This window comes from Girardinichthys multiradiatus, chromosome 8, assembly GCF_021462225.1.
Source record: "Girardinichthys multiradiatus isolate DD_20200921_A chromosome 8, DD_fGirMul_XY1, whole genome shotgun sequence".
NCBI lineage: Eukaryota > Metazoa > Chordata > Actinopteri > Cyprinodontiformes > Goodeidae > Girardinichthys > Girardinichthys multiradiatus.
Genome location: NC_061801.1, coordinates 28848073 through 28869960, shown reverse-complemented (window position 1 = coordinate 28869960; position 21888 = coordinate 28848073). Strand labels below are relative to the sequence as shown.

Sequence of the window (21888 nt, the reverse complement as noted above, 5' to 3'; positions counted from 1 at the left end):
GCATTCAGGTTCTCAGCCAGGTTTTCAGCCACTGAAATGTATTGTTCAACAAATTGTCAGCTTTGCTTCAGCTTAATGGATGCAGGTAATATTTTCAGTTTTCTCTATGTCAACAAATATTCTGAAATCCACAGAACCTGACAGCCTCTGTTCAATTAGTTTTACACCAGTGCATTAGAGTTAAATATTTCTAAACATAGCCTAACCTGGAGGCCTTCAAGCAAAATGTAGATCTGTTTTTTTTATTGTAATCTGTAGCAATGGTCTAGTGTTTTGAAGTTTTTCACAAAACCATTTTTTACTGAAGTATATCTAATCTCTGTTTTTCATTTATTGGATGGTGCAGGTAAAACTAGTGTTTACTGATTATGAAAACGGTGCCTTAGCTGCAACCCTATAGACACCCACAAGTTCTGCAGCTATATTCTGTTGGCAGCACCTGATGTCATGTCATCTTTGTAAACAAGGCATCTCTAAATGCCCAACATAATCTTAGGTCTTTAGGTCTTTATGTCTTAATTAATGATTTTAATGGTGGTTGTACAATTTTAGAAAATGAAACCCCAAGTAATGGACTTGTATTCTGCTCATCCTGACCACTTGTAAATTTGACCTAAAAATCCACTAAAGGACCACAGGGTTTCCCACAAAAGCAGCAACATTTCAAATAAACACACTGTCGGAAATGTTATATATCCCTAAAAGGTGCTAAAAAGTTAAGAAGAAAATGTTTTTGTCCCTGAGGTAGTATGTCAGTTGCATCCAAGGACCTAAGGTTGCTACCGTGGTAATCTTATCTCAAAAACAATAAAAACAAAAAACATCTTTTAAAGGTTTTGGGATTTAAATGGTAAAAAATGCAGCAGTATTTTCAAACACTTGTCTTTAAGTACAATACACAAGTGATGAATAGGTTATACTATAGAAGGCCACTTATTTAAGGGATGAAACATGATGTAAATAATTTATAAGAAGTGTGAAAACCCTTAAATGCATAAAACTGCTGGGATTCTGTCAGGTAAATATGTAAAAGTTCACTGACACTTAGATCTTTCAGTGTTATTTGAGCAATTTAAATCAGCCTATGCACATAGCTGTGAGTATTTTTGCAAGTGATTACTGCTTACAAGTTTCCAACCATGAAAACAAAAGCATTCCTATGTGTGCAAGGCATTTGACATTCAGCAAGGCCATCTTAATAACTTAAGTTAAAGAAAGTAGCAGCACACAGGAAGTGACACACCCCAACTGGGTTGTTATTTCCTCCTGCGTGTCAAGGTGATGAAAGTGATGAATGACAAGTCATCTATCATTAACATGTATCTCTCTTGCTGTCCCTCTGAGGAGACAAAACATGGGATTATACAGGACTGCTCAAATCAAGGTCGTATGTGTAGACTAGTATTTTGCTTTGCAATTTTTAGCTTAGCAAAGAACTGACCTATAGCAAGGGCAAAAGCTGTAGTTAGGTACTGGGTGGACAGGTTTTAAAAAATACATGTTATTGTATCTGGTAGTATTTAGGTCTTCTATATTATGTATCCAAATCATTCGTATCACACTACTATTATTTAAAATAAATAGATCAAATCGAAAGATCTATTTGACATATAGGTTTTGCATGATGAGCCTCTGCCATAAAGATTGTAATGTAGTGGTATGTTTTATTGTATTTTGATGTAATCATATTTGCATATATATTTTTGACACAATGTGTGTGTCCATGCTCATCTAAACATTAAACTGCTCAGCTGAACAAAAAACACAGAACATTAAACTGACTCGAACTTTAACATGCACAGAGGTTATTTTCTTTCCTATTAGAAAATTTTGATGTGCAGATGAAATGGTCCAAAAATGAAATTAGACGCATTGGGATCCATTTGGCCACATGTCCAAAAATTTCCAAAAAGGTAAAGTTTTGATTTTCAAAAGCAAAGCTTACCAAGAAGCAACTAACACATTTTCTAAATTGTCAATTTTGAAATTATTTGGGTTTTAGGAACATTTATTTCATTAGCTGCAGGAGATAAAATGGTGAATATTTAGTTAATAACTATGTGGCACATTTAAAGCTAGAACTTATTTTTGATTAAGATGTTTACAATAACTAAATATCATAATGACAATTATTTCCTTGTTTTTTGTCAGTCTTAGTTTGAGTACATTTTATGTTGATTTATCTTCTGTTTGGTCTGATCAAGGTTACTATGTGGTTTTCATGGTTTCTGTGCTCACTCTGTAATGTTTGTTCGCTCAGCCATTTCAGTTTGTTCCCTCAGTGCCTCAGTTTCCTGCACCCTAGACTTCAGTTTCCAAACAGTCAATCAATACAGCTGCTACCAATCCAGTAATCACTCTTCCCAGTATATGTACCTCACACATGACACCCTTGCCAGTTTGCATTTCACTTTCAGTGTTTTTGAGTTGAATTGCAAACTGCTTTTTTGTGGGGTTTTTTTTGTTGAAGTTATGGATTTCAATTAAGATTCTTTACTAAAGATTTCATTTGCATCGAGCTACCTGCCTCTTTCCATTAGGGTCTTTCACCAACAAAACATCACAAAAGTAAAATAGTCATACCCGATTAGGTGTTTTTCATTTAACTACTATGTAATAACAAGAGAGTATTGAACAAAGCCACATTTATTCTTCTGGACAATCTTTTTTACAGCTGTGTAATGGCAGAGGTGTTTTGTTCATTTCCAGTCTCTGTAGTGATGCTGTGCATATTAAACTGCGGCCTCTCTCAAATTTCAGCAGATAAAACACCAGGTCCTACAAAATAACCACCTTCACCTGATGTGTTCATTAATTATGTCGCTGTAATAAATTATCACATAGATTAATTTGTAAAACAAGTGATGCAGAGTGATCTGTTAAAGACTGAAAGACAGCCCTTCAATCTTCCACGATCATTGAATACCTCTGATCCATCAGCTAAAAGTAAATGTTGTATGCCTTAATTTGACTGGACGATCAGTAACATAAGGTGACAGAGGTTGCAACAAGGAACCTATTCATATTTGCTTCAAAGATTATTTTTATGACAGCATGTGTTTTTGCTGCAGAACATGCACCAGTAGCATCGGTAATAGTTTTGCTCAATTAGGTGTCCATCTGAGCAATGATGTCAGTAACTTTTTAAAATGTTCTTTAGTTTCTTAGTTTTTGAAAACTTTTATCCTACTTTATGTTGTCAGAAACGTTCTCTTTAACACTAAAACCACCAAGATTGGATCAAGTATTACCTAACCCAGCACACCACCCAGCTCCTGGTGCAGTCTCTGGTCATCTCTTTTCATGTGTCATTCCATTATAGTGGAATGACCTACGTAGTACTACCAGAACAGGGCCGTCTGTGTCTATCTTAAACAAGCTCTTAAAGACCCAGCTCTTCAAAGAGCAACTCCTACTCTAGGTCTAACCCTATACTTCCCTACCCTCTCTTGACATCTCTATTTGCTCTTCCCTCTATGCCTCCGCTTTATTTCTACACGGTCACCCATGTCACTTCTGACAGAACCTTACTAGTGGTCTTCCATCTTAGCAGCTTATTGTTATTTTGATATTAACTGCTTTCTTATGTCCTCATCTGTAAGTTGCTTTAGGTAAAAGCATCTGCCAAATGCACAAACATAAACATAAGATTCCAATCAACCTAGAACTGCCAGAGGGAGTAATTTTGACTCATTTTCAATAGTGCCTTAACAATAACAAACATTTCATTTCTGAACACTTTTAACAGAATGTTCAGCATTTTCCCGTTTGCAGCATATACTGAATATTCAGACAGCGCAAATTATTTTTTGAACAGGACCTGATCATCCCATTTCTGAAGCACTCTCAGGCACTGACTAGATGCACCAATTAAAAATGTTAGCCAGGACAGCCTTACTTCTCAATACAACTGTCCCAGCTTCAAGTCCTGGCCTGGTGACATTTATAGCATGTCTTCCCACTCTCTCAATCCCATTTCCTGTCTGCCTACTTTCAGAAAAAAGCAAAGAATAAAGGCCACTAGGGCTGCAAAACAAAATATATTTAAACAATCCTTGCCTATTTTTTTCTTGTTCTTTTTTTATTTTCAGATATCAAATCTGAAAGTTCAAGTTGCTTTCAATTGCAATTTAACATCAACAAGAAGAAACATATACAAAATGTTCTAGCTGTTTTGTATCCACCTAATATAGGCTCATAAAGTCTAGCCCAGGCTAAAAAGGTTTCTCATCTTCAGCTTCTCAGTAAAACCCCCATCACTGGAAACTGAATCACAAATTTATCAAATATTTATGAGTTTATTAATGTTTGCAGTCAAATATGCTGATACACATATTTGACAGCAAATTTTGATATAGTTTTCTCAGGGGAGCTCTTTTTTGTAAGATATTGGAGATCAGCCAGGATGCAGAGATGAATAGATACAGAAAAATATAAAACCATAAAAAGAGAAAATATTTTTTCTTGGGATCCCGGGCTGTGTAAAAGGTTTGTATTTCAACAAAACAACATGAAGCAAACTGCCAAGCAAACATTAGCCTGAGGGAATACAAGCGAACTTCACTGGTTTCTGACACCGAGTCCAATAGAACACTGGTGAAGAGACCTTAAAATTTCTGATTCTTTGTTCTGCCTGGCTGAAAAATTTAGCAAACCAGAATAGCATAAACATTTTTAAATCAAAAGTGTGCATCTCTTACATAGTAAATTAACTGAACTTATATAACATTTTCCAGTCATACCAACCACTCAAAGAGCTTTACACTACAGCCACACTGACCCAATTGCACACATCCATACACTGATATGCAGATTGGTAGGCAACTTGAGGTTAAGTGCCTTGCCCAGGTGCACATCAACATGTAAGTGGGAATACTACAGATTTCTTACAAGGATGGCTATTGTATTTAAAATAATGTCAATGTGTAAATCTGGACTGTGTGTGCAAGTAATTCTTGACAGATTCTACAGAACATCAAATACTACGGGATCACACCACTCAGCATGTATCAAGATTTAACTTCAGTGTGCTACAGTGAAGTTACAATGCCACAGTGTGGGTTCTCACCGGGTACTCCGGCTTCCTCCCACAGTCCAAAGACATGCCTATTAGGTTAATTGGTCTCTCAAAATTGCCCTTAGGTGTATGAATGAGTGTGTGCATGGTTGTATGTGTGTTGCCCTGTGATGGACTGGCAACCTGTCCAGGGTGTACCCCGCCTCTCGCCCATAGACTGCTGGAGATAGGCATCAGCTCCCCCGCGACCCACTATGGAATAAGCGGTAGAAAATGACTGACTGACTGACTGACTGTGCTACAGTCTTCAGTGCAAGAAAGCACACAGAACAGTGGCAAAAAAGAAAGATAATTGAAATTAACATTTACACTAAACAGTGCAATATAATAGCACTCAAAGTCTCATATTAAAATTTTAGCAATGGCAGAAATGGCACACACCTCCAGAGAGGAGGGGGACTTTCAGGATAGACTATTATTATTTAAAAAGCTGGATGTTAGTCCAGAGCTACTAATGTAGCGTATGTTGGTCGCACATTAGGACCATCACCATCATTGTTGGTTTCATGATTGTTTGCGTTTTTCTTTAGACTCTATAATCGTGTTTTCATTTTCGTTTTAAGAGGGTTTTCCTCTCTTCACACATATTACATTAGTTAAAGGTAGTCCCTGCTTTTTTTAGGTATTAGTCCTTTTTTCTTACTAGATTTTTGTGTTTTATTATATCAGTTTTATCCTTGGTTGCTATTAAGTTGCTGGTTTTTTGAAGACTGTGCTCTCCTTGTTTTCATGTCTCTTGCTGTTGGTGTGGACATTAAAACTCCACCACACTGTGACATGGAGTTTCTGATTCTGTCATACAATCAATGATGATATATTAATTTATAAAAAGACATTTCTCCTGTTAATTTGTCAACAGATAATTATAAGGAGTTGATTAGTCTGCAGAGAGATTTTTCTACATTGCTCACTCACGGATTTTAACTCTAGATTTTAAAATGTGTCTATTTTAAACATACCAACTTTACAACACATTTGCTTTTTTTTTTTTTTTTGTTGTTGTTTTTTTTTACCAAGCCCTTCTGTCTGCACACATAATTTCAAGACATAACCACATTGAAAAAAAAAACAATCGGTGAGATTTTTTAAACCAATCTTTTACAAAAAATCAATAGTTCTTTTAAGATTTGGGATTTTCTTCTGAACTTTCAAAAAGCAATCATTTGACCCAGGGGACTGTTGGATGCAACAATAAAAATAAAAGTTCCCTTTTATTGGAGGTTGAAGCAAGAGAGGTAACATGATTTCATGAAGTTGTCATGGTGATTAGCAAAAATGTGGAATCTGGTAAATCAGCCATGGTTGCACAACAGTAAATACAAAGTATATAGAAATCAGTGATCACATCTTAGCTACAGAATACAGAGTAAAGTAAACAAAATATACCATATGTAAACACTGTTTTACCCAACTTCTCTGGCTTTTCAAATAAATCTTGAGACTGAAGACGACCACTTCTCATACATTTCTGAGGATTCATGGTTGTGAAGAAAATGGAGGAAGGCGATTAGCTTCAGATGAAGGGACTAACTAAATAAACAGCAGATATTCAGCCAATGCCAATATAAATATAACATGCAAAGGTTTTAAGATTTCATTATAGCTTCAGCTCCCTATGGTAGACTGCATCTAATTTGTATTGGAAAGATGCATACATGTGCTCAACATGGCCTAAGCTAATCAGTAGCTGCAAATCTCCTACTGGATAGATTTTAAGGCTTGAGTTTTTTTTCTAAAATTAAAATTTTTTGTTTTCTTTCTGTATTAAAAGTTTAAGGTGATGATAGGTTATTTTTAATCAACATATTGGCTCAAATTAAATGAATGCCTCTCAGCCATTTCTATAGACTGAAGCCAGCCCAAAGCAAAATAAAACTAAGCAACCGCTTGTGACCTTAACACCAGCACAGGGCAGTAAAGAGTAAGGGTTTTACTGTTAGGCTTCACTTTCTAGAAATATTCCTTATAACCCCCAAGGCATTTTGTTCTTTACAGAATGGAGAATGGTCAATAAGGGGATTGTATTGACATAAAAACCAATGTGTAGCCACCTTGAACTCTATATGCTGTACAAAAATTCTTTTAATATTTTTATGAACTAAAATTGTATTTTAGGTCTTTAAGCATAAGTACTTCCTCCTGAGTTTGAGCATTAATATTACATAATTATTAATATTAAATGTTTTAAGACAGTCAAACAACACTCTGAGGTATGCTCATTTCTTACATGCTCCTTCTTTTGTTCTAGCTTTTAAGCTTTTTCGGTGTGTGTCCTATCAGCATGAACAGTGTATGTATGAGGAATAAAAATAGAATAACTACTGTTTTCCCTCTCACAATCACATTTATGCACAGACATGGCCTATGTCACCATAAACTGAAATTCCTCACAAAACATACAGCAAAAATACAGTTAGGCCAAAGACCATTTCATTCCTTAATATCCTGTTTATTTAGATTAACTGGGATTTTTATTCAACCAATAGGTTTTCTGTTAGGAAATGAGAACATGAATTTCTTAAATTATTGTAAAAACAATAATTTATTTGCCCTTACAGCCAATAAAACCTTCTTATAACTGCTGACCAGCTTTTTGCATGTTTTCACTGATATGTTGATGAGTTATGTTTGGAACTGAGCTCCATGTGTTTAAGGTTGGAAGCCCTCATTGCCACCACACTAATCTGTAGCTCCCTCTACAAATTGTCTACAATACTGAAGTCGGGTATTATAATATAACTGCTTAATATTGCTTCTAGTCAGCAGAAACATGTTGGTAAAGGAAAAAGATATTTTTTACACAGGGATATGAAAGATTCTTGGTTTAAGTATAGGGCTGAATGTACATACAAACAATACATATTGACATATTGTATGTATGTTTTCTCCACTTGATTCGTAAATGCCTTAAAAATTGTGAGGTTTTTTTTTTGTTCTCTAATTTGTTCTTACATTCTGTGAAGACTACAATCAGTTTCTTTCTTTCTAATTCCCCAGGTAACAAGCATTCCTCTCTTAACATCCTTCCCTTGATCTCCCCTTGTTTTATTGCATCATTCCTAATATATGAACATGGGAGATAGTAGACACAAGTAAGGTAAAAGTAAATCTGACAAAATGAGACATCTGTGAGTCAGCAGTCGTTTAGACCGACGGTTAAATATTATGTAGGATACAGCCACTTCATCTTAACAAAAGATAAGTATTAAATGTATTTTGACAGCACATATATTTACTTTTCAGTTTAAAATGTGCCATGACCCCTTTAAATTAGCAGATGCTAAACTTTCTGTAAAGAACACACTGTTTTCTTTCCTGCAGCCTATTCTCTTTTTATTCAGATTGAGACGGTCTTGAAATTAATGACCATAACCAGTTAACCAGTTTCTGGGTCACAGGCAGGAGGATGGAGAACAGGAGTCTGAGAGCCACAAATTAAGCAAACAAGTGGAGCCTTATTTCCTATAATTGTTGTCTGTAATTGCCACAGTAAAATTCAAATTTCTGATCTCAAGTGAGAGCGGAAAAAGAGAAAATATCTGGATGTCCTGCTTGGCATTTTTAAGCCAGGTTATCCCGAAATGCAACATGCAGAATGAATTTGAGGCAGTTTTACCTAAAGCAAGTGGTTACGTTAGGGAACTGTGTAAAACAATAAAAGATAGCCTTTATTATAGATTCAAAAGTCTGATAATATTGCACCAAAGCAGCCAACAGAATCAGTCTATGTACTGCGAGAACTTCAAGGTGTGCACATTTTCAGATAATCCACTGAGTAATGGCTCTTTGGCTTCTTTGATCCTTTACTGTTTCATCCTCATGTGTCAATGATATTGGGAGAGACACTCATTTTACAGTAATATTGGTTATGAAATTAAAGGAACAGGTCAGCTTTAAGGGTTCAGTATGCTTCTTTAACTGCTTTGTGTTGGTGCTTCACAAGCCTTTTTTACTTCATTCTTCCAATATGTTTCTTTTTTTATCTTTCTCACTTCTTTTTTTCTTTTTATGTATCATGCTACATTTAAAAAAAATCACCATCTGGATTATGTATAGCTCGATCTTTAATAGGAATGCATTGATACCTTTTCATAGAATTGCACAATTTCCTCCATATCAACTGACTAGCTTGAAGCATTCTCTCTGAAGGAGGTTCAGACTGAAGGGGAGTTATGTTCAAAACACAGGTATTTATAGGGGAAAATTAAGTGACTTTAAATATGAGATTTTCCCACACAACTATCTTGGGTTTGCAGAGAATGATTGGAAAAATAGAAAATATCCAGGGAGTGGCAGTTGTTTGGATGAAAATCTCCTATTGATGTCAGAGGAGAACGGACCGACTGGTTTGAGATGATAGAAAGCCAATGTATGTGGAATACCATCTTTAAACACGCAGCAAATATTGCAGCAAAAAACCACACGAGGTCCGACTTCAGTCAGATGAAAACATGAAACCGAGGTTACAATACACACAAGCTGACCCAAATTAGACCAATTAGACAATTAAACAGCCTGGAAAAAATGAATCAATGACTGAAGTTCAGCTTTGACATTGAGATGATAAGAATAAAATTTGGTTTAAAATAACATGAAAACATGGATCAATCCTGACTTGTGTCAACTGATCGATGAGGGTGGTGTTAGAGGTGTAGGGAATAATTTTCTGGCATAATTTGTACCAACTGAGCATCGTTTAAACACAACAGCTTACCCAGGTATTGTGGCTGACTGTGTCCATCCCTAATGACCATTTTCTGATGTCTACCTCAAATAATCTCAAACTGGTTTCTTGAACATGAGTGTGAGTTCACTGTACTCCAAATTCTCAATCCAACCTTTGGGATCTGGTGGCATATAAAAGTGTATCCAATAAATTTTCTGAGTGTATATTATAATGAACTTTTTCTAAACGTAATTAAATGTTTTAATTGACAAATGCATAACGTTTATGCAAAGTGTCAATATTTACAATGTTGACCTTTCTAGTACCAATAATTCTCCAGGTCACCCTGACAGAACTGATATAAATTATGACAGACTCATTTTTGCTTGGAGTTGGTCAGTTTTTTTTTCATCCACTCACATTTTGAGAATTGACCATGGGTTCTCAATGGGTTTAGGCTATCTGGAATTTTCTGGCCTTTGACTCATAACTCAATGTTTCAATGTCTGTGCAACTTAGATATCATATTTGCCTTGTGGTATGGTGCTCCATGATAGTGTCACCAAATTCCTCTTGAATTGTTGGGGAACCTTCCTCTTGGAATATGTGCCGATGCCATTCTTTTTTTTCATGTCAATGTGAGAGGCACCCCACACTTAAAATGATGCTTCACTGTCGGCATGACACTGGGCTTATTTTGGCGTTCACCTTTTCTTCTTTGGACCAGTACTTTTTCCATCTGTCCCACATATTCTGAAGGGGAATTCATCAGAGAAAATAACTGTACCCCTGTCCTCTGTAGTCCAATCCTGGTAGTTCCTGCAGAATGTCAGTGTCCTTTCTTCGAGAGAAGTGGCTTCTTTGCTCCACTTCTTGCCACCAGGTCTGTGTTGAAAGTTCTCTGCCTCACAGTCCATGCAAACGATGCAAACTCTGCACTGGTGGCAACCCAATCCTTAAATTAAATTCTGTTCTTAAGATAGTCTTGACTCTTGCTGGACTTTCTTAGGTACCCTGAATCTTTCTTGACAGCAGTCAAACTTCTGTTGTTACAGTTCTTGATGTTTCAATACCATTTATACATATTACTGGATTGGACATCACATATTAGCCACTATAGTTATGGACGTGCGCACGAAGGTGCCATTGCTATACACTGAGTCATGTCAACAAAACCATGCTATTCTCATGTGGAATGAGCCTGCATCTGTCACAAAAACTGCCATAGCGCCCTTTTTTCTAATCCGATTTTTAAAAAATATGACTCAAATTAAAATTGAGAAAACGTCCGATGTTATGATAACTACAAATATATACATTCCCCAAACAGGTATATCTACTGTGCTACAAAGATCACCATGCTGTCAATTGATTTTTAACAGCTCAAGCTGCATAGTTTTGATTGCTGTATCACAGTTTGTTGGTTTCTGGCATTGATGCTAAAATTTGTAAACTGAAATTGGATATTAAAAGAGGGTTCTTGTGACTTTTGTCACCTTGGTGGCAGACTGGCCATCGGGAGTACCTGAACATTCCCCACTGGCCTGCCTTGTTTATCTATTGCTGAGGGGCAGGACCAAAGGCTTAGTTCTGGCTGCATTTGATTTTTTTAAATAATCAATCCATCCTATTCATGCAGCTGACTCGGACATCTGCCTCTCTGAAGCTCACAGACTTAAGACAGACACCCCCTCGACCCCTCCTTTTTTTCTGAGGCTGTCTGTCACAGCAGTGCAGAGACACACATGGAGACAGCCAAAAAGGAAAGGAGCAGAGAGGTAGGTGATAAAAAAAATTAGAAAACACTGGCTACTGATGCAGCAAAGTGCTGTAAATTAATGTTTGTTCATACGAGAGCAGGTAAGACATAAATACTAATAGCAAAGAGTGAATATGTTTGCATAGCCTATCAAGCACAACTATCTTAATGAGGTGGTTAGTTCCACTTTCAGAAACCCAACGGGCCCAAAACTACATCTATAAAACAATGGCACATGTGTGTCATGCGGTAATCACGTGATATCTAATCCAGTTATATCAATGATTCAATACATATTGAACTTTACCAGGTCAAAACATTTAGTGGATACACCTGACATGAGAAACATAAGTTTTTCATACTACATTAAGAATGTTGTTTTATCCTATTTAAGAGACAGGGCTCTAGTATTCCACAACTAAATTAAGGCATTCCTACTTACTGTTTACCTGCCTTATGATATTGTAGGTTTAGACAGTGAAACTTTTTGTTTTAGATAAAAGGTTCTTTAAGTTTCACAAAAACATTCACTTCGATCCTAATACAAATACTTCTGCTGCCAATAAAAAAAAAATTACAGAAGTTACCATTTTTGGGTATGATTAAGATGTAAAAGTGCCTTCACGGTGCAAGTGCGAACATGGTAGTAAAAATGAATAATGGCATGCTGAGATGTTTTTCTCACTGCAAAGATTTGTCCCGCCTGTGTGCATGCACCTAAGCAAGTGCACTGTCTGACACAAAAATCTGAACAAACAAACAAGTGAACAAAGAGAACCCTCCAGCAAATTTTCACCTTCAAAGTCTCAGGGATCGAGAAACATGCCACCGTAGTCAGTCTGCTGCTCCTGGAGATGACTCCTGCTGTGAGCATGTGGGAGTAAGGTTTACTCTAAAAGACTGACAAGGAAGCGTTATTTTACTATCACCCTGATGCAATCCTCTTAACCAAAGTACTCCAAGTTGCTATCTACAACTATAGGTGTTAATGCGTGTCTTAGAGTTTACACTTTATTATAAATATGCTTATTTGAGCATTACTACAAATTTTACGGCTTGGACTGAAAATAAGCATTTATTGCCTGGACGTTACATAAAAATGTACTCAGAGTTCTGTCTTGTTTCTGAATTTGCTCAGTTTGCAAGCCATGGTTTGAAAATAGGTTAAAGATTTAGATTGTTTTCTGACAGTTAATTAAATCGTGTTTTAGGCATCTGTGAAATCGAGGGTTGTCACTCTGTGTTTGCCCCAGCCATCTGCTGCGGGAGTGACATGAGCCGCCGAGGGTCTTTTTCCATGAAACAAAGGAAGCAAGTGAGAGGGGGTGGAAAACTTGTTTTAGAATGAAATGATTATACTCTGCTCCAAAGGAAATGGAAAATCAGAATTCTCATATGTATATATATAACTCAGAAAGTTTCTTGTTAGAAAAGATTGTTTTAGCTAAGAATTATCTCTCCATGCAAGATTTGCTTCCATGTCTGTGGAACATGTGTGATTTTTCAGTGTTATGAGAAATTACCTGCCGACTTAAATTGCAGACCTTATCCTCAGTATTATTGAATTTCAACTGAAAGAAATCATTACTGCAGGAATCCTATAATGTTACAATACTGCCCAATTGATGACAAAGTGGGTGATTACCAAAACCTGTTTTTCATTTTTACCCAGACTAATGCATAACCTTTTTAAAATCAAAACATATAGTTGGATCTGTTCAACATGTCGTTTCAGTACAGAGATTTGTAGTATTTATAGAATGTCTCCTAATTAAAGCCTTCTTAGAGATAGACCAAGTGAAGCAAAAATATTACTCAGTTACAGATCCAAAAGACATCAGTGAAAACTGTTTTCTAAAAATCTGTATGCAACATAATCTAGGCACTTTGTGTTAGTCTTTCTTGATGGTTTTAAATTTGGTGACTATAACTATTGTTGCTACTGCAGTTTGTGTGTTCTGTTTGTTCCTTGATTTCAGTGTTGTCTCATGTACTCACTCTGTGTTCACTTAATCTCCCTCAGTTACCTTATAGTCATGCTTTACTATTCAGCAGGAGTGCATTCTGTTGATTAGACCCATCCAGTCGTCCTAATTTTAATGAACAATCACCTTAAATGTTATCCTCCAATTCTCTTCTCTGTGCTTGGGTCAGATACCCAAACTATGGCAGGGTTTAGGAAACATTCATTAGTAGGGCTGTAGCGGTACACATATTAATACCAAACATTCCTTACACAGACATCACTCTCTAGTACAAGCAGTCAGATGAAGAATATGTCAGTTATTATTATAACTATCATTCAGAAGAGAGTCCACTTTTGCTTCTAGTGCTGACAGAAAATGAGCAGATTAAGCTAATGTATAAAGCACTCCACACCAAACTAATACAGGAATAGTTAGTTAAAATAACACACAGAAGATTTAGAACTCATTTTCTTGTTTTTAATGAGCAGCATGCTAAATGGTTTCAGCAATCTGATACAACTGAACTCAAGAGGGAGTGTAGGATGTATTGCTGAATAATAACACAGTGTTTTTTTTCCTATAACTTTGATGGCAGACATTATTTTCATCTACTAAATTACACATTGCTGCATTTCATAAATTCCCACCAGAAACCACCAGACAGAAAATATCAATAGATTGTACACAAGTATGTTTAATGTTCAGAGTTACTAGACGGTGTTTTCTAACCTTTTTGTTTCGTATTTTCACATAAGGAATAGGTAATTTAGCTCTGCACTTAATTTTATTCTACTAAAAGTAATGAAATATTTATTAAAATAAACATTGCTTATTTTCTTGTAATTATGTAATTATCTATCAAGAATGATACCTCTCAGTTTTGGGCTTCGTAATACCTCTGACGAATGGATTGAAGGGCACAGTAGAATTAAAACTAGCTGAAATGTTTTTAAAGGTTTTTATTTTATTTTGAGCGGAATTTAAAAATGTATACTCATCTTTCTGCTTATTTTTCAAAAATAGAAACAGGATTTGTCAAGTCAAGTTTATTTATATAGCGCTTTTCAGCAACAAGGCACTCAAGGCGCTCAATTTGGCATTTGTTTCTTTTTTTGTCTGGCAATCTGTGACCTCAAATCCAAGACACATATTAAACCATGACATAGGTGTACTGTTAGACCTGTACTGAATAGCTATTCAAAATTTCCATCTCACAAAAGAATGGTCAAAGCTTAACTATTCATCTCTAAAAATATAAGAACATTTCATTGAAATGTTCAACAAGAGAAACCTATGAAGTTCTATATTAAAATTTTAAAGATCGCCTTTGCTTTTAAATCACTTTTTCTGGCTATTATTTAACACTCCATATTTTATTGTAGGTCAGATTCTACATTAATGCCGTAGCCAGTGTTCAAAGTAAAATCTTCCCAACTGAATAAATAAGTCTGTGCCTGCTGGGGACGAGCCCCTGGTCGTCCGCCTGAACTCTGCGCCTGCTGGGGACGACTTCCTGGTCGCCCGCCTGAACTCTGTTCTTGTTTCTGCCTGCGCATTTTGGCCCGGCAGTGAAGCCCTGGCCCTCCTCCCGCCGCAAGAAACGCCGGCGTGGAGCACCTTCCTGTGGCTGGCGAGGAGGTGGTTTCCCAGCCAGCCTACAAGAGGGCTGCGGCAAGTAAGCCCGCATCTTCGCCTGCCACAGCAGGCTCGCTGCACCTCCGCCCATGCCATCTGCGCTCGCTCCAGCCCGGTGTTCCGAGGCAACATCTGTCGAGCTGGAGCAGCGCTTGAGGTTCTATGCACGCCAAATAAAGATCCTCAGAACGACTGGTCTCCTGTATTCCTCTCCTGAGCTGATTGAGAGGATAAGGCAGATAGAGATGGATTATGAAACGGCAGTAAGGTTGTTTTACTGCCGTCCTCCTTCACCCACACCAAGCCACATGAGTGCTGCTGCAGAGCAGCCCACGTCAGGTCTGCAGAGCGCTGCTGCAGAGCAGCCCACGTCAGGTCTGCAGAGCCCTGCTGCAGAGCAGCCCACGTCATGTCTCCAGAGCGCTGCTGCAGAGCAGCCCACGTCAGGTCTCCAGAGCGCTGCTGCAGAGCAGCCCACGTCAGGTCTCCAGAGCGCTGCTGCAGAGCAGCCCACGTCAGGTCTCCAGAGCGCTGCTGCAGAGCAGCCCACGTCAGGTCTCCAGAGCGCTGCTGCAGAGCAGCCCACGTCAGGTCTGCAGAGCGCTGCTGCAGAGCAGCCCACGTCAGGTCTCCAGAGCGCTGCTGCAGAGCAGCCCACGTCAGGTCTGCAGAGCGCTGCTGCAGAGCAGCCCACGTCAGGTCTCCAGAGCGCTGCTGCAGAGCAGCCCACGTCAGGTCTGCAGAGCCCTGCTGCAGAGCAGCCCACGTCAGGTCTGCAGAGCCCTGCTGCAGAGCAGCCCACGTCAGGTCTGCAGAGCGCTGCTGCAGAGCAGCCCACGTCAGGTCTCCAGAGCGCTGCTGCAGAGCAGCCCACGTCAGGTCTGCAGAGCGCTGCTGCAGAGCAGCCCACGTCAGGTCTGCAGAGCCCTGCTGCAGAGCAGCCCACGTCAGGTCTGCAGAGCGCTGCTGTAGAACAGCCTGACTCCAGGCCAGACACACCACAGCCTGACATGACGCTTGACCCTAAGTCAGCCTCTGCTCACGTCACTGAGGGTCAGGCCGACGCCTCAGCTCCTGCTCACGTCACTGAGGGTCCTGCCGACGCCTCAGCTCCTGCTCACGCCACTGAGGGTCTAGCTGACGCCTCAGCCTCTGCTCACGCCACTGAGGGTCTAGCTGACGCCTCAGCCTCTGCTCACGCCACTGAGGGTCTAGCTGACGCCTCAGCCTCTGCTCACGCCACTGAGGGTCTCGGCGACGGCTCTGCTTCAGCCTCTGAGGGTTTGCCAGGCTCTGCTTCTGCCTCTGAGGGTTCGCCAGGCTCCACGCCTCTGTGGTGCAGGTCCGGTCGCCCGCCGGAACTTTGTGCCTGCGGGGGACGACCCCCAATTAAGTTTATTCGGTTCACCTGTCCAAGTTAATCTGTCTCCTTGCTCTACCTGTACCATGCTCCATTTATACACACCTGTTCAGTTAGTTGTCACGGAAACATTTTTCTCATGCTCATGTCTTGTTCTCATGCTCATTTCTTGTTCTCAAACCAAGTCTTGTCTTTTTGCTCATGCCATGCCTGTCTTGCCTGCCTATTTATTTTGTTCCTGCCTCTTGCTGTGAGTGAGTTTTTTGTTATTAAACCTTTTTTCACTTACCATCACACTGCCTGCTCATCTGCCAGATAGATAGATAGATAGATAGATAGATAGATAGATAGATAGATAGATAGATAGATAGATAGATAGATAGATAGATAGATAGATAGATAGATAGATAGATAGATAGATAGATAGATAGATAGATAGATAGATAGATCATCGTGGCCAATGACGAGAAGTCCTTATTTCTCAATTCGACAGGACAACAGTCACAACCATAGATAGAACAGTACTGGATGTTGAGCTTAAACTTCTCACTTTTATATCCAGGGCTTATTATAATAGCTTACACATTATTCCTAATAAGGTCAAAAACTAACAGCAATTAGATATACAAGAAACATTTTGGTGTTCTAATATAGCAAGAGTGGGAGAGTTACCCTCGGTGATGACTGTAATAAGTGTACCAGAGTCAGCTTTATTAGCAAACCTAAATACCTTCACATTTGATAAAATTCTCAGTGTACTCCATAGAAAGCATAGGATAGATAGGCTGTATGATCTTAGTCTCAAACCCTAACGACCCTGAAACAGTGCGTGCATTTTAAGCCAGTTGTTCTAGTGATATGGTAATTATTGCCAGAGGCTTTTTATGGGTTGCAATAATCTTCTCTCATCACATCTCTCCACCTCTATGACAGCTTTTGCTTTTTTTCACCCTTACTATGAAATGATAGATAATTATCATCTGACTTTCTTTGTGTGAATACTGTCAAAGGTAAATAGGGTTAATTTGTATTTTTTTAATAAAGAGAAAAGGGAACATCTTGTAGTGAATATAGTGAGCATATTCAATAGAGGATAATAAAGATGTTTATCAAAATTACATGCATCAATGTAGTTTTGGTATATGTACATTCTCTATGCCAGAAAAGGTTTGAAGACAGAGTGCTTTTCTCATTTCATGGTAAGCCCATGATAATGGACATGTCCATAAGGCAGCTTCCATTCAGATTCCATGAAATCGTTAGGAGTTGGAGTCATTGACTGAACAATGATGAGTGGAAATTGAATGAGAGGGGAGTTAAATAATCCTTTACAGTTCATTGGGAGAGGTCAGAGGGCCTTGTGCCGTTCCTTCTGATTGCACCAAGCATGACTCACTTTCTGAATAAATGCATACAATCAATGGCCAGACCTAGCAGGAGCTTGTAGCACGGCATTTACAACTTAAGCTAAATCAAAAGTCCTGTCCATCCAATCTGACTCCAATGAAGCAACTCACATCTACCAGACCTGTGGATGTTAATCACCTTCCTGCTGTGGCTATCTTTGCTTGTACATGTATATTATGCACTTATGTGTATTTCAAATTACCATTGCCCCAACATCTTTCTTTGGAGAGTCTAATAGAAATTATTTGTTTGGTTTTCTATTGTGTTCACCTAACGGTGGTTTTAAAATGGGCCCATAACTGCAGCAGGCAATGCAGAAAGATTAAAAGGTTTGGGAAAGAGATTAAAAATTATATAGTCAGTGTCAGTCAGAAATGAGATGCAAATTTGCAGGTGCAAGTATTTGAGCATAGTTCCCTGCATGTCCTTGAATATAATCTTTTTAGTCTCTGTAGTTTAGATGACGGATAAGGGGAATGAAGCAATTGCCTTTCCAGGTGGTCTAATTGTATGAAAACTACTGTTTTTATACAAAGACCACCTTATCCCAGGTAGAGGTAGCATACAATTTTGAATGAAAAATATTTAAATACATCTTTTTATTTCCAAGAAATTATCCTAACATCTTATTTGGGACTTATTTCAGGTCTATCTCTCTCTCACTGCTTATAGGAAAGCAGTCACAGCTAGACGTCTAGTTGATTGATAAATGTGTCTATAATATTGATCATGCATAATTTAATTAACATGAGTGGTACACGAGTCCTACTTCTTCCTTGGGCTTCTTATACTTTTAACACAAATGGCACATGAAGGGGAAAACCCCTAAGTTTGACTATCAAGCCTTTGAAGCATAATCATTAATGGAAACCTGCTTTCTCTCAAAGACCCCCTGCCTTTGCTACAATAAATCTTTAAAATGTGTACAGTTTTTTTTTTCCAGCATGTAAACTGTGGGTCTGTGTTCATGAAAAAAGATACTATTAAATACGGTCATGATTAAAAAAAGAAAGTCCAACTTTATTTTCAATTCTGTTTTTGTACCTGGAGACAATCAAAATGCTATTTTGTTCTTCCTAAATTGATTGACTCCTAAACTCAAGTAAACAAAAAAGTAATGCCACACTCATTATTAAACAAAGATTAAGCCAAAATGAAAAAGATGTGTGTGAAATAACTCAGTGCACCCTATATGATTTAAAATGTAAAGAAGCAGCAAGATGCTGCTGGTAGATGCTGATTAACTGATTATTCCCAGAGTGAGCACCCCTGTTAAAGCATCTGGCTTAATTTTGGTGTAATTTAAAATGACATTAACTGAGCTCTGACACCAAGCTTTGAATTGAACCAAGTGTTTTTTCTGGCCTGGTTGGTAAATCAGGAAATATTAGATTTGTCTTTAATTGTAATGAAACTGCACAAAGAGAACATGGTAAAAGTGAGGATGGATTCAATCAGTGAGCTGTAAACTTGTTTTAAATGTTTTTACTGACCTGAACGACATTAAGCTTCCTCAGCAGGTGAATACACCGTTGAACCTTTTTGTTACTGTAGCTCACATGCTGTGAAAATGAGAGGCATGTGTTCAACTCAGTGCCATTGATAAGTTTAACCAAAAATTTTAACTTGCCAGTTATACATGAAATATTTTACTTTAGGTTGTGCCTTGACACCCTAACTTTACTATGAAACTTAGTAGAACTTCTAAACTTGTTGAGCTTCTGTTGTCCTCAGTCATGCAGCCTCCGTCAGCATGAGTTGCTCTTTCAAGCATTCAGCCTCTCCCTCAGTATTGTGTTTTACATCCACCTGGGGAATAAATTGAATGCTTATTTTTGTATAATGGCATTACTTGTGACACTAGATCATTTAGTATTTACTGCCAGAAACGCATTGATATTTGATCCAAACAGCAGAGGGATGAGATGTCATTGAACAGAGAACTGCTGAATCAAAAATAAACCAGCATTTAAAAACAGATTGCGAAAAAAAACATTTATTTTTAACAAACAGATATTCAAGGATTCAATGATTTGTATTGTCATGTCAGCTCTCTTTTACGTGTTAAGGTACGAAATTCGGACTCAGGTCCCGGTTAAGACGCCTAATATTTAAGTAAAAAGAAAGCTAAGTATAACATAGAAAGCTAAATCTAACAATAAATAGCAATCAGTAAAAATATGTGAAGCGAAGAGCAAAGAAAAAAGAAATATGCAAAGTACTAAATACACATGTAAAGCATGAGGTAGTCCTTCACATTGGACCTATAAGAACTTATAGGTCTTATAGGGCAGGCCTAAATAAAATGATGGGTAGTTCGAAAAAATCCCAGGTGGGACAAAACACTGCTGAGGAGAATCTCATCTTTGGAAATGAGCTCAACCATTATTTAGTCATTTTGACACTGCTGATGCTAAAGAAAAGGCTTTTTCTGTTTGTGCAGAGGTGCCCAAAGACCAATCTATTCAACTGTCTGGGGAAGATGTCGATGGTTGTTTTTCCCAGATTAAACCATGCAAAGCACCTGGCTCTGACGGTTTTGCTGGATGCGTTTTGAGGGTGTGTTCTGCTCAGCTCAAGGGGATCTTGATGGCTCTGTTTCAAATTTTGTTAAACACCTGCATTTTTCTAAACTTATGGAAAATCTCCATCATTAAGCCTCTGCCTAAAAAGCCTGGTTCTAGGGCTCTGAATGAATTCCGAACAGTTACACTCACATCAGTACTAGCAAAATGTATGGAGAGAGTTGTGAGTAAGCATCTTGTTGCAGCTGTAAAGGACCAACTTGACCCCCTACAATTTTCCTACAGGCCTTGTAGTGGGGTAGAGGACACTACTTTGACTCTCATAAACACTGTGGTGGGTCATTTACAGCAGAAGAGCGCGTTTGCTTGGATATTATTTATTGAGCTGACCTCTGCCTTCAATGTGATGAGGACTGACATCTTGCTGGGACAGCTTTCCATTTTGGGGGTAAATGGGGGGTTGATCCACTGGTTCAGAGACTCTTTGACGGAGGGTCCACATGAACGGAGCAGTGTCTGATGAAATCATTGTCAATACGAATGCACCACAGGGATGTGTGTTATCACCTGTGTTATTTTCTCTGTATATAATTGTCCTGAGCAAAAATCTGTTCTTTACCAGACAGCAGTGAGCAGAATGGCCAAGTCCATTATCAGAACATATGGACCTACCTTATCCAATGAGTTTAGACTGATGCCCTCTGGATGTCATCACAGAATACCTTTTGCAACAAAGAAGGTGTACAAGGGTTTGTTTGTGCCAAATTCAGTCGGCCTTTTGAACAAGAGCTATAGAGTGTGAGAACAGAATGTGTAGCACATGAAAGTAGTTGTTTTTAACATTAATTTATTGTTGTTTGTTTTAGGGTGATGAAATGTGTTTGTAACTTGTGAAGGTGAACCAAAGATAAATTTCCACTGATGTGGACAATGAAACTAATCAATCAGTCAACCAAAGCAACAAACAAATAAAACAAGTTATTAGTCTAAAACTAATCAACTATTATTACCAACTATAGTTACCTACTTTCCCTCTAAAGTAAATTCGTATAAAGTTAAGCAATTGATTGTCTGTCTGTTGCTTCCACAATGCTGCTTTCACCTGGGTGCTAAAGCCTATCCTATCAACAGAGCACTGCAGGGGAATTGACCACACTCAACATAATTCCAGTTAAATATAAATGTGTTGTATAATTATTTATTTGTTTTCATAGTTTTGCTGTTTCATATAATTTACATGTTTGCATTGATTTTCTGAATGAAACAAAAGTAATATTTACAAGAAATATAAGTGGGCTTAGGAACATTTTAGGGAGGCTAAAGCCCACCTAAAATAAACCATACAATGTCAATAATTAGCTGTGAGCCATAATCATCAAAATTGATAAAAATAAACTCTTGAAATATAGGTTTAGTGAATCTATGTAATAGGAGTTTCACTTTTTGAATTGCATGACCTAAAATGAATGAACTTTTTAATGAAATTCTAATT

The 21888-nt window shown here is 38.1% G+C and overlaps 1 protein-coding gene across 1 annotated transcript in view; it reads left to right on the top strand.

Moving 5' to 3' along the window:
- The window catches only part of si:dkey-112m2.1 (transmembrane protein 132C), a 278547-nt gene that overhangs the window by 177411 nt on the left and 79248 nt on the right, over positions 1–21888 (top strand). The window lies entirely within an intron of this gene.